This window comes from Bison bison, unplaced genomic scaffold, assembly GCF_000754665.1.
Source record: "Bison bison bison isolate TAMUID 2011002044 unplaced genomic scaffold, Bison_UMD1.0 scf7180017864360, whole genome shotgun sequence".
NCBI lineage: Eukaryota > Metazoa > Chordata > Mammalia > Artiodactyla > Bovidae > Bison > Bison bison.
Window position 1 is genome coordinate 1,252,346 of NW_011494932.1, and position 15,501 is coordinate 1,267,846.

Here is a 15,501-nt window from a genome sequence, read left to right on the forward strand (position 1 = left end):
TGGGCATTTGAGCCACTTCTTCAGGTCACTAACCTCTGCCTTCAGGGCCTGCTTGGTCAGGCTCAGCTACATGCCACTTCCACTGGATGGTGGAGTGTTGCCCTGCACAGCCAGCTTTCTGGCTTGGTGGGTCAGATAAAGATAACACCCAGTTCATGATGAGCAGGTCACGTGGTAACTTGGTGACCTGTGGTGAAGTGTTCAGTCTCTGCTAAGGCTAGTAGCAGGCCCAGAGATTTTCCTCAAGAGGAGAGCAGTTTTCTAGGGCGGATGGCAAAGTCCTGCTCCCAAATCTTAAGGGCCTGCCCTGCGATTCATCTCTAGGGGCTGCCGAAGACTCAAAGAGCATCTGTCTCTGCCCTGACACTTCCGGGACCACTGGGCCTGCTAGATCACTTGACTCCAGGAGTGAACAGCCTAGACCTGTAGCAGAGCCCCCACCCCACCCATTGACTCCAGGAGTGCACAGCCTAGACCTGTGGCAGAGCCCCCACCCCACCCAGCAATCGTCTAGTCGGTCAGTGGGCCGGAGTAACACACCCAGATGAGGACTACATTGTCTCCTTTTTTGGTTGCAGGAGGGACCAGATGAAATACTCTATCCTTCACCTTAGAAAGGATATCTTGCCACTTTACTGGACTCTCTAGAAATTTTAATGAGATGGAAGGCCCCTGAAATTTCATTGGTTTTATTTCCTACCCTCTGATACACAAATGTTGTAAGCCTAGAGTAGTTGCTGCTTCTTGCTCGATAGGCTCAAAAATCAGCAAAATGCCATCCGTGTAGTGCTCAAGTGTGATGTCTTGTGGGAGGGAAAGTAACCAAGGTCCCTGTGAATTCAGCTGTGGCCCAGGGCTAGAGAGTCGCCTCACCCCTGATGTAGGACAGCGAGGGTGTACTGCTGGGCTTCCAGGTAAAAGCAAACTGTTTCTGCTGGGCCTTAGGCACAAGGATGAAGGGAGAGGCGCCTGTCGGATCCGGGGTTGCATGCTGGGCACTAGGGAAGGTGTGAATTTGCTCGAGCAGTGAAAGCACGTCTGATACAGCAGCTACAGTTGAAGTCACCACCTCATCAAGCTTAAGAGCACCCGCTGTCATTTCTCCAAGACCCACTGTCTTCTGCGAAAGCCAAATAGAATGGGCTGCCGTGGGAATCACCGCCCCTCCACCCCTCCAGCCTTCAAGTCCTGGGTGGAGGCACTGACCTCTGCAGTCCAACCAGGGATGCTGGCTGCTGTGCTGTCTTCCTCAGGAGACGCTGTTCTAGGGGTTTCCCCTTGGCCTTTCCCCCCATCACAGCCCTTCCTCTACAGTCAGGGAACCCATGTGAGGACTCTGCCAGCTGCTGAGGATTTCTCTTCCAGCTGTGCCTTCCGGTGAGCCTGATATGGACAGACCTGAGTTGAAGCGGCCCCGACCCCCTGACCTCCAGGGGCCCATCTGACTGGGGGGTCCCCAGGGAGGCTTGGGTCTCCTGGAGTGGGTATGGGTTCAGGGCCAGAGTCTAGGGGCCCCTGGAAACTCTCATTATTCCTCTTCCCCGGCACACAGTCACCTGTGAGCTGCAGCAGGTCCTCCGGGGAAGGCTGGGAGAAAGACCGACAGCATCCAGGGGTGTCCTGGGTCCATCCTCAAGGGGCCCTGGCCTCCCCTTCCTTCAAGGTCCTGGGTCTGAAAACTGGCTCAAGCCTGGGGCCTCACTGAGTGGCCATGATCCTCTGTCTTGATGATTCAGGTAGATGTTGCTTCACTTGGCCTATGACTTCTTCCTTATCCAGATAAGAACCTGGCAGGCTTCCACACCAGCACCAGGGCCGAGCAGCTAAGACCGTGGGTCAGCGCAGTCCGACTGTCCTGGCCACTGCCTTGCCCCTGATGGTCATGCCCGCCGCCGTGCCCACCTTGCTTTCGGCAGCGAGTGCCCCCACTAGGCCCCTGCCACCCTGGGGCCCAGTGCCCCTGCTCACTTAGGTTTCCCAGTTCAGTGACCACAACTCCTACCACGAGGTCTGGATGGCAGAGGATGCAGCCCTCTGAGGATATGGTCCTTGGGGGTGCTGGGGCTCCCCATGGGTGTGCTCCCCACAGTCGTGCTGAGAGGGTCTTCTGGGCCCTCCCAGGAGGGTGGGCAGGTCTTACTCGACAAACCCACTCTCACATCCCATGTCCCCAAACCTTTGAACAAGGGAGATAGGCCACCTCCGGTTCAGGCCATCGTGACAGGCCATGTTTTGGCCCCTGTCTCAGCCGAGCAGCAAAACAAACAGTGAGAGCCCCACCCGCACCCCCTTCTCCGGAGCGGCAGCAGGAGATCCAGAATCTCCGCTTAGAGGCTCGTGTCCACAAATTCGGTCCCACAGACTTCATCCTCCAGCATCCTACACCTTCAGCATCTGTCTCTCGTGTCCCCTCAGCTTCTGTCTGCATAGATCAGAAAACTCCGCTCCCTCTGGAGCACAGAACACCTCGTCCTGAGTCACACTTTGCCCCTCGCCTCTGGGGACCTGCTGGGACTGGAGTCAAGTTATGGGTCTAGAAGCCAAGAGGTGGTGAGGGTGGGTCCTGAGAAGCAGCAGCATCCTCCATGGCAACTGTCTCCAGGGGACTGTTAGCATCTCCCCAGGCAATGCAGGGTCAGCCCCTCCAGATGGAGCTGGGAAGGTTCCCACTCACTGGGGCTGGAGAAGCTGCTTCGACTGGCAAAGAGGACTCAGGAGACTCTGAGGGCTTGGGACCCCTCCTTCCTCCAGGATCTTCCCACATGTCCTCACCCCACCGCACAGTCTCCTGGTCCTCCTACTTTAACCATAGACACCCTGCAAGGCTGGGAGCTCAGTTCACATGGTGAGTCAGGATGAGATCGGGCATGTGGCTTCAGTAATCTCAATCTTGCAGCAGAAGGAGATAAGGCTTTCCTCGGGCCATACACAGAAGCTCTTTATGATTGTTTGTGAGATTATTTATGACTATGCGGTTATTTTCTGAGATTATCTCTAAGATTATTTATGAGACTCTTGAGCTGGGAATTTGAAATCTCAGACTCACACTTTTCTTGAACCACTTTGTCCAGAGGCACCAGGAGACACCAGCCAAGGTCACGACATTCTCCAGTTTCCCGAAGGTGTTCGAAAGTCTCCCCTAAAGAGCAGTGCAGCTCCTTGCTTCGTGTGAGTGGTTGATGGGGAGGGTGCGGATATTCATACTTTGAGTATCTCTCTTGCCAGATCCCATCATGGACTGCCAGTGTTTTCACTCTACCTGGAAATAGAGCCATTGGTGTCTTTAAACCCCATCAGGTTAGAAAACTGATCCTAGAAACCTGGAATTCAGAAAATTCACTCTTAACATTCTGTACCCTCTGGAAACACTCTCAGTACCCAGATCTTTGTTATTAATAGGGTTCTCTAGAGAAAGAGAACCATGAGAGATACAGATTTATCTTGGGAAATTGGCTCACTTGATTATGGGGGTTGAGAAGTCCCACCATCTGCAATCTGTAAGAGGGCAACCCAGGAAAGCCAGTGGTGAGATTTAGCCCGAGTCTGAAGGTCTCGGACCTCTGCAGGCAGAAGGTCAGTGTCCAGTTTGAGAAACCAGACAGGAAGCAGAGGAGCCCTCCTTCCTCTACCTGTGTTCTGGTCCAGCCTCACTGGACAGAATGGTGCCCACCCCACAGGGAGGCCGCCTGCTCTCTTGCACCCACAAATCAATGCCAGCCTCACCGGGAAACACCCTCCCAGACGTCCCAGGATCGTGTGGAAGCTGAGCTCCCAGTGATCAGTCACATTGACTCAAACACCCCAGCTGGGAGAACAGACTCAAAGCCTGCTCTGGAGAGAAGAGTATGGTGTTCCCGTGTGGAAGAGGGGTGTAAAGTCCTTCCCACCTCCAGGGCTGTGAAGTCCCCATGGAAACACGTTAGAAGAGCCACAGGCCACCCAAGGCAAATATAATGTGAACCTTCAATGTAACTTTGAAGTACCTAGTAACCACATTAAAAAAAAAAGGAACAAAGAAATGAATTTTAATAATATATGCAAATGAATAACATTTCAACATATAATCAATATGAAAACCATTAAGTGGACAGTTCACAATTTCTTTTCACATCAAGTTTGGAAATCAGATGTGTATTTTGTTATACTTACATTGGGCTGGCCACGTTTCAAATGCTGAACACATGCGTGACTCATGCTACCATATTGAGCCACAACAGGCCCGGACAGGGAGCACCAAGCTGCGTTGTAATACTGCATTTTCTAGTCTATATTTGGTGCTTTGACGTCCTGGGGCTCCAGGGACCCTGGAGAGACTGCCCGTCCCTGGGAGGGGCTGGCTCCTAGAGATAAAAGCCAGACATGCAAACCGTCTCGGGCAGAGCACAGAGCCACCGCCTCCTCTATAGGGCTCTGACGCTCAGGACCACCAGCCCCTGCCCTCGTCATGCCAGATCAGGAACCAGACAGCCAGGGGAGCCCCTGTACCCCAGAGCACCTTGGAATTATTAAAACCAGCCAACATTAAGCCTGTTCATCCAGCCTTTCCAACTCCATCCATGGAAACCACAGTAGAGGCTCCTCTCCGCATTTCCCACTCTCTCCACTCCCTCTGCCTCCTGACCCAGCCCCAGCATCCCGTCCTGCCCCCTCCTCTCAGAAACTGTAACTGTCTTTTCAAGGGTCATCTTCGGCTCTGTTGGCCTTGCTATGCCTGAATAATAACAAAATCTATACTTTAAAACACCCACTGGGGACTTCCCCTGTGGTCCAGGTTCCACATGCCATGTGGCATGGCCAAAAAGAAAAAATCAGGGAAATAAGGTATTCATAAAGGCATAAAAATAAAGAAAATACAGATTTCTCAGTAGTAACAATGCAATAATATAATTTTTTAAATATATAGAGAAAAAAATCTATTAACATAGGATTCTATACTCAGTGAAAGTATTTTGCAAAAACTCAGAGATACAAAGTTTTTTCAGACATTTAAAAGCTGAAACAATTCATCGCCAGCAGAACTACACTAGACAAATATTAAAGAATGTATTTCATGAGAATTCTCTGGCAGCACAGTGGCTCTGCTCTCTCAATTCATGGGACATGAGTTCAATCCCTGGTCAGGGAACTAAGATCCTATGTGACAAATGGGGCAGCCAAAAAAAAAAAAAAAATCCTTCATGCAGGAGGAAGATTATATGAGATGGAATTATAGATGTACACAAAAGAACGCAGAGCATCAGAAATGGTAACTATATCAGTGTGTGTGAGCTAAGTTGCTTCAGTCAGGTCTGACTCTTTGTGATCCCGTGGACTGTAGCCCACCAGGCTCCTCTGTCCACGGGATTCTCCTGGCAAGAATACCCAGAGTGGTTGTCATGCCCTCCTCCAAGGGATCTTCCTGACCCAGGGATCAAGCCTGAGTCTCTTTCACCTCCTGCCCTGGCAGGCAGGTGTTTACCACTAGCACCGCCTGAGAAGCCCAACTATATGAGTAAATACATGTAAATTGTTATTACCTGAATATATCTAAAAACAAATAAGCTAAGTCATGGAGCTTCTTGGTGGTCCAGTGGTTAATAATCCACCTTCCAGTGCAGGGGTGGAGGTTCAGTCCCTGGTTGGGGAACTAAAATCCCACATGCCATGGAGCAACTAAGCCTGCACGCCACCCCTAGAGAGCCACGAGCCACAACTGGGGAAAGCCTGCGTGCCCTGGTGAAGACCCAGCACAGCCAAAATAAAAATAAATTTAAAAGATAAGTCAACGTGTAAACAAAAATGATGGTAACATGGTGTGGGCTGTGAGATATGCAGAAGTAGATTGCATGACAGCAATAGTACAAAGGGCGGAGGGGGCATGGAAGAGCTTCTTGTAAAGCTCTCACACTATGTGTAATGTCGTATGATATCACTTGAAGGCAGATTATAAATTTAAGATATAAACTACAAATCCTAAAGCAAATACTAAAATAAGACCATGAAGGTTATAGTTAATAAGCCAACAATATTAGTTAATAAGCCAGTCTAAGATTAGATGCCAGGAACTAATAGCATAATTAAAATTACAACATTCAATTCATTTTTTTAAAGCTAGAAAAAGGAGCAAAGAGCAGGTAAGTAAAAAGGAAACAAACAGTTGGATGACAGACCTAACCAAATCAATAATAACCTTCAGTGTAAATGGTCTAAATATCCCAGTTAAAAGGCAGATGTTGTCATGACGGACAATAAAGAAACATCTAAGTCTATGCTGCTTTTTAGAAATACACATCCAATATAAAGACACAAACGTGTTAAAAGTAAGACAGTGCTCTGAGAGATAGTGGCTAAAGAGGCCCTGATTATCTTGCGAGACACACCCAGGGCTGAGTCTAAGATGCGGTGAGTGAGGCACTGCCTCAGTCAGTAACGTAAGGGAGCAAAAGACTCGTCAATCAAGATAACAACACCTTAGTGCAGTACTTTTTAAAAAGTACAAATTCAAGTTAAAAATTCATGAAAGTTAAAATATAAATTTTAAATAAAAATAGGATTAGTAACAGTTCGATGCTCTGCCGAGATAAGCCCTATTGGGGCCTGAGGAAAAGGAAAAAATTAGCCCCATGGGAATCCTTGATTCAGAGGCACCCAGCTGAATCACGCCCAGTTTCCTTGCCCGAAAAAAGCTGTGAGATAAAAAATTTATTATTTTAAGCCACTAAGCTTTGGGGTATTTGTTAAGCCACAATGAATAATTGGTACAGATTTCAAAAGATATTCTGTGCTGAACTAATCAAAAGAAACCTGGAGTCACATCCATTAAGAAAAAAGAAAAGTCTCCCCCCAAATTAACAGTACATCTCAAGGAGATAGAAAAGAAAAAACTAAGCTCTAATTTAACAAAAGGAAGAAAATAGTAAAGATTAGAGCAGAGATAAATGAAGTAAAGAATAGGAAAATGATAGAAAAGATTAATGAAACTAAGGATTGGTTCTTGAAAGCATAAAGAAAAATTGACAGACCTCTAGCCAAGGAAAAAAAAAATAAAGACAGGATCCAAATGAATAAAATTACAAAAGGAAGAGCAGACGTTACAGCTAGGACCACAGAAACCCAAAGATTGACAGGAGACCACTCTGAGCAACGTCACTGTTTCTAGAGGAAATGAACAAATTCCTAGAAAGATGCAACCCACTGACACTGAATCTGAAGAAACAGAAAATCTTAAGAGTCACGTGAGTGAGGAGATTAAAAACATTAATCAAAAACCTCCCAACAGAGGACCAGAGGGTTTCACTGGTGAAAGTTGCTAAACATTTAAAGAAAAATTAGTGCCAATTCTTCTCAAAATCTTTCAAAAACTGAAGAGGAAGGAATAATCCCAAACTCATTTTACGAGATCACATTACCCTGATACCAAAGCCAGATAAGGAAACTACAAGGAAAGAAAGCTTCAGGTCAATATTGCTGAGGAATGTACAGGCAAAAATTGTCAACAAAATACTAGCAAACAAAACGCAACACACATTACGCGGATCGTACACTGTGATCAAATGGAATTCATCCCTGGGGTGAAAGGGCGCCTCAGCACACACAAGTCAATCAATGTGATGCATCACATTAACAGAATGAAGGATGGAAATCATATTCTTGTCTCAATAAATGCAGAAAAGGCACTTGACAAAATTCAACATTTTTCCATGATAAAAAAAAAAAACCTCTTAACAAAGTGGGTATAGAAGGAACACATCTCAACATAGTCAAGTCCGCATATGACAATCCCATGGCTAACATCATACTCAGTGATGAAAAGATGAAAGCCTTTCCCCGAACATCAGGGTTAGAGGGTGCTCACTGCCACAGCCCTGTTCAACGAAGTACTGAAAGTCCTAGCCAGAGCAGTCAAGCAGGAAAAAAATCAAGACATCCAAATCATGAAAGAAGTAAAACTGCTTCTTTTTGAAAGTGACCTGAATTTATAGATAGAAAACCCTATCCACAAATCAAAAACAAAACAAAAAATGGTTATTACTCATCAACAAATTCAGCAAAGTTGCCTGATACAAAATCGACATACAGAAATGAGTTGTGTTTCTGCACACAAATAACAAACTCATCACAAACTGCCAAAATTAATTCAAAAAGAAATAACCAAAGTAGCTTCATATCTATTTAGTAAACTAAATTTGTAGTTAAGGGAAAAAACTTACTGTTCAAAAAAACTCCACGCTTTGATAGAATAGCTGGTGACTTGTTTGAAATATTTAAGGAAGAAATACAACCAGTTCTACCTAAACTCACTGAGAACAATGAAAAAGGATGAAATACTTGCCAATTCATCCTGTGAAGCCAGCATTGTACTGACACCAAAGAGAGACGAACACAAGAAAAGCAACTACAGATATTCCTCATGAACATAAGAGGCGAAAAAATCTAAAGAGAAGCTTCGCAACTCAAATCCAACAATACAAGTGGGATTAATTCTAGAAATGCAAGTTTGTTCAACATAATCAACCCAATTAAGTGACAACATTAAATTTAAAAGTAAAAGCCATGTCATTATTTCAATAGATTCACAAAAAGCATCTGACAAAATCCAATAGCCATTCATAATTTTATAAGTGCCAGCAGCTAGGAATCAAAGGACACTTCCTCAGCCTAATAAAGGCCTCAAGTTTAATGGTAGGAAACTGGTCGATTTCTCCCTAAGGTCAAGAATAAGACAAGGATGTCTCTTGTCAAGACTGCTGTCTCACATTGTTCTGAAAGTTTTAGCTGGTGCCATGTGGCAAGAGAAAGAAAGCAACTGAAAGTAAGAGCGAAATGTTTTAATTCATAGAAACCATAATCATCTGAAAAAATCTGACCAAATCTACAAAAATAAAATAAAGTGACGGACTTCATTTTCTTCGGTTCCAAGATCCCTGCAGATGGTGACTGCAGCCACGAAATTAAAAGAAGCTTGCTCCTTAGAAGAAGAGCTATGACAAACCTACTTTAGTTCAGTTCAGTTGCTCAGTCGTGTCCGACTCTTTGCGACCCCATGGACTGCAGCACACCAGGCCTCCCTCTCCATCACCAACTCCTGGAGCTTGCTCAAACTCATGTCCATCACGTCGGTGATGCCAGCCAACCATCTCCTCCTCTGTGGTCCCATTCTCCTCCTGCCTTAAATCTTTCCCAGCATCAGGGTCTTTTCAAAAGAGTCAGTTCTTTGCATCCAGTGGCCAAAGTACTGGAGTTTCAGCTTCAGCATCAGTCCTTCCAATGAATATTCAGGACTGATTTCCTTTAGGATGGACTGGTTGGATCTCCTTGCAGTCCAAAGGACTCTCAAGAGTCTTCTCCAACACCACAATTCAAAAGCATCAATTTCTTCGGCGCTCAGCTTTCTTCACAGTCCAACTCTCACATCCATACATGACCACTGGAAAAACCATAGCCTTGACTAGACGGACCTTTGTTGGCAAAGTAATGTCTCTGTTTTTTAGTATGTTGCCTAGGTTGATTATAGCTTTTCTTCCAAGGAGCAAGTGTCTTAATTTCATGGCTAGAGTCACCATCTGCAGTGATTTGGGAGCCCCCAAAAATAAAGTCAGCCACTGTTTCCACTGTTTCCCCATCCATTTGCCGTGAAATGATGGGACCAGATGTCATGATCTTCGTTTTCTGAATGTTGAGTTTTAAGCCAGCTTTTTCACTCTCCTCTTTCACTTTCATCAAGAAGCTCTTTAGTTCTTCTTTGCTTTCTGCCATAAGGGGGTGTCACCTGCATATCTGAGGTTATTGATATTTCTCCCGGGAATCTTGACCCCAGCTTGTGCTTCATCCAGCCCAGAATTTCACATGATGTACTCTGCATATGAGTTAACTAAGCAGGGTGACAATATACAGCCTTGACATACTCCTTTTCCTATTTGGAACCAGTCTGTTGTTCCATGTCTGGTTCTAACTGTTGCTTCCTGACCTGCATACAGGTTTCTCAAGAGGCAGATCAGGTGGTCTGGTATTCCCACCTCTTGAAGAATTTTCTACAGTTGTTGTGATCCACACAGTCAAAGGCTTTGGCATAGTCAATAAAGCAGAAGTAGATGTCTTTCTGGAACTCTCTTGCTTTTTGAATGATCCAACGAATGTTGGCAATTTGATCTCTGGTTCCTCTGCCTTTTCTAAAGCCAGCTTGAACACCTGAAAGTTCACAGTTCATGTACTGTTGAAGCCTGGCTTGGAGAATTTTGAGCATTACTTTGCTAACCTGTGAGATGAGTGCAACTGTGCGGTCATTTGAGCATTCTTTGGCATTGCCTTTCTTTGGGATTGGAATGAAAACTGACCTTTTCCAGTCCTGTGACCACTGCTGAGTTTTCCAAATTTGCTGGCATATTGAGTGCAGCACTTTCACAGTATCATCTTTTAAGATTTGAAATAGTTCAACTGGAAATCCATCACTTCCATTAGCTTTGTTCGTAGTGATGCTTCCTAAGGCCCACTTGACTTCACATTCCAGGATGTCTGGCTCTAGGTCACTGATCACACCATCATGATTATCTGGGTCGTGAAGATCTTTTTTGCACAGTTCTGTGTATTCTTGCCACCTCGTCTTAATACCTTCTGCTTCTGTTAGGTCCATACCATTTCTGTCTTTTATTGTGCCCATCTTTGCATGAAATGTTCCCTTGGTATCTCTAATTTTCTTGAGGACATCTCTAGTCTTTCCCATTCTGTTGTTTTCCTCTATTTCTTTGCATTGATTGCTGAGGAAGGCTTTCTTATCTCTTCTTGCTATTCTTTGGAGCTCTGCATTCAGATGCTTATATCTTTCCTTTTCTCCTTTGCTTTTCACTTCTCTTCTTTTCACAGCTATTTGTAAGGCCTCCCCAGACAGCCATTTGCTTTTTTGCATTTCTTTTCCACGGGGATGGTATTGATCCCTGTCTCCTGTACAATGTCATGAACCTCCATCCATAGTTCATCAGGCACTCTATGTATCAGATCTAATCCCTTGAATCTATTTGTCACTTCCACTGTATAATCATAACGATTATGTTCATGGATTAGGAGATCCAATAGATATTATTTTTCCCCACATTGATCTAATCTTTTTTTCATTAATTTTTCTTTTTTAATCTTCTTTTTCTGTTTGTTTTGCTTTGTTTTCATTTTTTTCTTCTTTCTTTTTCTACAAACCCTCATGTCAAGGGCTGACTTTCAATAGATTGCAGCGAGGGAGCTGCTCTGCATGTGCACGAAGCCGGGACCAAGAAGCAGGTCGTCTATTAATGATTTAGAACCAGGTTCCCCACAAAGGAGCGGGGCATTATGGGGCAGGGGGCGGCCGCCTTTCTGGCCACGCCCCATGTCCCAGGAGGAAGGGCTCGCTGCACCGACCCCCAGCGGGCGCGGGCACACCACGCTGCTGGGATGACGCGGGCAGTGGCCCGCTGGCGGGGGCCGCTGGGGATTGGCTGTCCGAGGCCAACCGAGGCGTATGCGGCCCGGCCATATCGTTCTGCCTGGGTGCACGTTGATCTATAGATCTGATACAGTCTCGATCAAAGTCCCAGCAGATTTTTTTTTAAGTTGACAAACTTTTAAAATCCTTGTGTTCTTTATAATTCAAATTAATTCATCTTCATGCCTTATTGGTATTTTATCTGTGAATGTTTGGAATTTATCAGGTTAGGATGAAACACATTATAATTTTTACCATTAAAATTAATGGATTTCTTTTCCTATTTAATGGCTTTTCCCTTCCCCAAAGGACTGTCATGAACAGATTAATATATTTAAGCATGGAGTAAATGTACACAGGAGTCTTTCTCCAAGCTTTCTATTCTCCAGCTTCATCTGGGTGACAATCCCATGCTGTCTGGGCTTTTCCTATTAGGCTCCATCAGGTTGCCTTCGTATCAGACACGGCAAGTCCCTCTTTCTTGTCCTTTTTATTCAAAGCTGATCTACCTACTCATGGACCTTTAGACTTCAGTATCAACGTTCAAAAAACAAAACTCATGGCATCTGATCCCATCACTTCTTGGCAAATAGATGGGGAAAAGTGAGAACAGGGCCAGACTTTGTTTTCTTGGAGTCCAAAATCAGTGCAGACGGTAACTGCAGCCACAAAATTCAAAGACCCTTGCTCCTTGGAAGAAAAGTTATGACCAACCTAGACAGCATATTAAAAAGCAGAGACATGACTTTGCAGGCAGATGTCCATATAGTCAAAGCTATGGTTCTTCCAGCAGTCATGTGTGGATGTGAGAGCTGGACCATAAAGAAGGCTGAGTGCTAAAGAACTGGTATTTTCAAATTATGGAGCTGGAGAAGACTCTTGAGAGTCCCTCAGACTGCAAGGAGATCAAACCAGTCAGTCCTAAAGGAAATCAGTCCTGAATATTCATTGGAAGGACTAACGCTGAAACTGACGCTCCAATACTCCGGCCACCTGATGGGAAGAGTCGGCTCATTGGAAAAGACCCTGATTCTGGGAAAGACTGAGGGCAAGAGGAGAAGAGGGGTGAGAGAGAATGAGATGGTTGGATGGCATCACTGACTTAGTGGACGTGAGTCTGAGCAAACTCCAGCAAACAGTGAAGGACGGTTGGCACGCTGCAGTTCATGGAGCTGCAAAGAGTCAGACACGCCTTAAACATGGAGCCGCAAAGAGTCAGACACGCCTTAAACATGGAGCCGCAAAGAGTCAGACACGCCTTAAACATGGAGCCGCAAAGAGTCAGACACGCCTTAAACATGGAGCCGCAAAGAGTCAGACACGCCTTAAACATGGAGCCGCAAAGAGTCAGACACGCCTTAAACATGGAGCCGCAAAGAGTCAGACACGCCTTAAACATGGAGCCGCAAAGAGTCAGACACGCCTTAAACATGGAGCCGCAAAGAGTCAGACACGCCTTAAACATGGAGCCGCAAAGAGTCAGACACGCCTTAAACATGGAGCCGCAAAGAGTCAGACACGCCTTAAACATGGAGCCGCAAAGAGTCAGACACGACCTAGACATGGGGCCGCAAAGAGTCAGACACGACCTAGACATGGGGCCGCAAAGAGTCAGACACGACCTAGCAACTGAACAGTAATCCACATTAGAGTAAGTGCACCGAGTGTTTCAAACTTCCAGCTGAGATGTGAATCAGGGTGGCACTGGATAAGTCTGGGTTAATTTCAGGAGGTTTGACATCTTTGTCATATTAAGGCATTCCTACAAGAAATGTCTGTCTATTCACTTTAACAACCTCCACCAGGGTCTCTGTTTGAGTCCAGAATTTAGCACAGGGAAGCCTGGCACATTCCTGACCCATGAATTTCTAGTTGCTCTTGGTTTTGGTACAGTTCGAGGCGACGTCTTGTATGCTGTTTTGTATTCCCGTTGGTGATTTTTACAGGCATGGAGAGCAGATACGTGGTCTCTCCCACTTTCACACCCCTTGCAGCAGCTTCTGGAATTTATTTATCTTATTGTTTGAGAACTTTGTTGCCAGAGTGGGTGTTACTGTGGCAAACATTCTAAATACTCTGAAGTTTGGTGTCTCTGAAAGTGGTTTTATTCAACTTTCTCATTTAAATGATAATGATATCCTGGAAAGTCCTCTGTGAAAAGTTACTGGTCCTCTGCACTTTCCAAATGTGACTTCTCCTTGTATCCAGCGCTGCTCTTGAGAAGAACGATATGAAGCTCATCCGTTCAGGCCATCTTCAGGTTACTCTGGAACGTTCCAGAACTTTCATCTTTGTGTCGCTATGATAGGAAGAATCTAGCTTCTTCCTTTTCATCCTGTTTGGCCCCTGAGAGCTTTTTCTTGTGTTTCTTTCCTTCTGAGGTACTTAATTTGGTTACGTTTTCAAATATTTCCTCCCCCTGTTTCTCTTTCGCTCTGTGACTCCTCTTGTCCAATTAGCTTGTGTTCGTTTTCCTCCCCACACTCTCAGGGTCCCCTCTGATAGTCCGTTTCACAGCATCGCGGTGCTGATTTATGTAGCTGCAAATCACCAATCAATGCTAAAGCAGTGGGTAAAAGTGGGGAGAGTGGCAGGATATTTACACAATTCCGAGGTTCCTCCCTGCAAAATAAAAATTACAAAGGGCAAAATATAAACTTTACCCTGTAAAGTAACTGTAAACCTGCGACTTACATTTAATCACGTGTTAAAAGTTAGTATCTCCAGGTGGTCCTCTCTTGACCATGCGGATAACTGGGACCACATTTACCTGCTGTCAGCGCCCAGAGAACAGGGAACAGTGCGTGTGACTTTGTGTTCAAACACGGACAGTGGTGAGTGAGGGACCTGTGAGAGAGGTGAAACTAACCCGGGGTCAGGGTGTGATTCTCCAACTGAGCCCGAGGTTTCACGGAGGTGGGGAGGTGGAAATCTAAGTTCCAGGAGGCTGAGGGAAGGAGGATTTGCAGACAGATCCATGGAGAGAGGGAAACAGAGACACACTGCGTGTGTGTCTCACACACACACACGCACACACACCGCAGCTCACCACTACCCTCAGTGCTCCCGGAAGTTTATCATACTTGCTGATCTTTCCTCAGATCCCTTCCTCCCTCTAGCTTCTAGGGTTTCTCCATGGTTGATCCTGAGTGTCCCCATCTAGCGGCCAATTCTGGTGTTGGAATGGATTAGTCCCTCTCCCTCTCTCTGCAGGGGAGAGTGGATGCCACAGACAGGACTGGTGAGTCCAGCTGATGGCTACTGAGGTCAGGTGACTGAGGCCATAGGCTGACGGCCATGAAGGAGAGCAGATGACTGAGGCCACAGGCTGACGGCCGTGAAGGAGAGCAGATGACTGAGGCCACAGGCTGACGGCCGTGAAGGAGAGCAGTGCAGCTGTGCAGAATATTCTGGACCTACTGCCAAGAAGCCAGACACAAAAGGACACCATCCTTCATCGAGGATGGAGTCCTATATGTCTCTGCTCACATGAGGCCCCTGGAGGGGTCAGATTCCTAGAGACAGATGTTGGGGTGGTGGGGACCAGACTGGGGAGGGAGAGGGAATGAGTGCTCCATGGGGACAGAGTGTGGGTTTAGGGAGATGAGAGCGTTCTGGAGGAGGCTAGTGTGATGGTCCTGCCACAGTGCACTCAACGCCACGGAGCCGTGCACCTAGGGTTGTGATGGGAGATTTTGTGTTTCAGGCCACATCCTTCTAATATTTCTTTATTTGACTGTATCTCAGTTGCAGCACCCAGGATCTTTAGTTGTGGCATGTGGGACCTACTTCCCTGACCAGGGATCAAACCTGGGCCCCGTGCATTGGGCGCTCGGAGACTTAGCCACTGGACAACCAGGGAAGTCCCACGACTCCACTTTCTGTCTCTCGATTTGCCTGTTCTGGGTTTTTCATACACATGGAGTCATACGAAATGCTATGTGCTTTTTTTGGACTGTACTTAATTTTTCCAGTGGCTCAGATGGTAAAGAATCTGCCTGCAATGCAAGAGACCCAGGTTTGATCCCTGGGTCACGAAAATCCTCTGGAGAAGGAAATGGCTATCCACT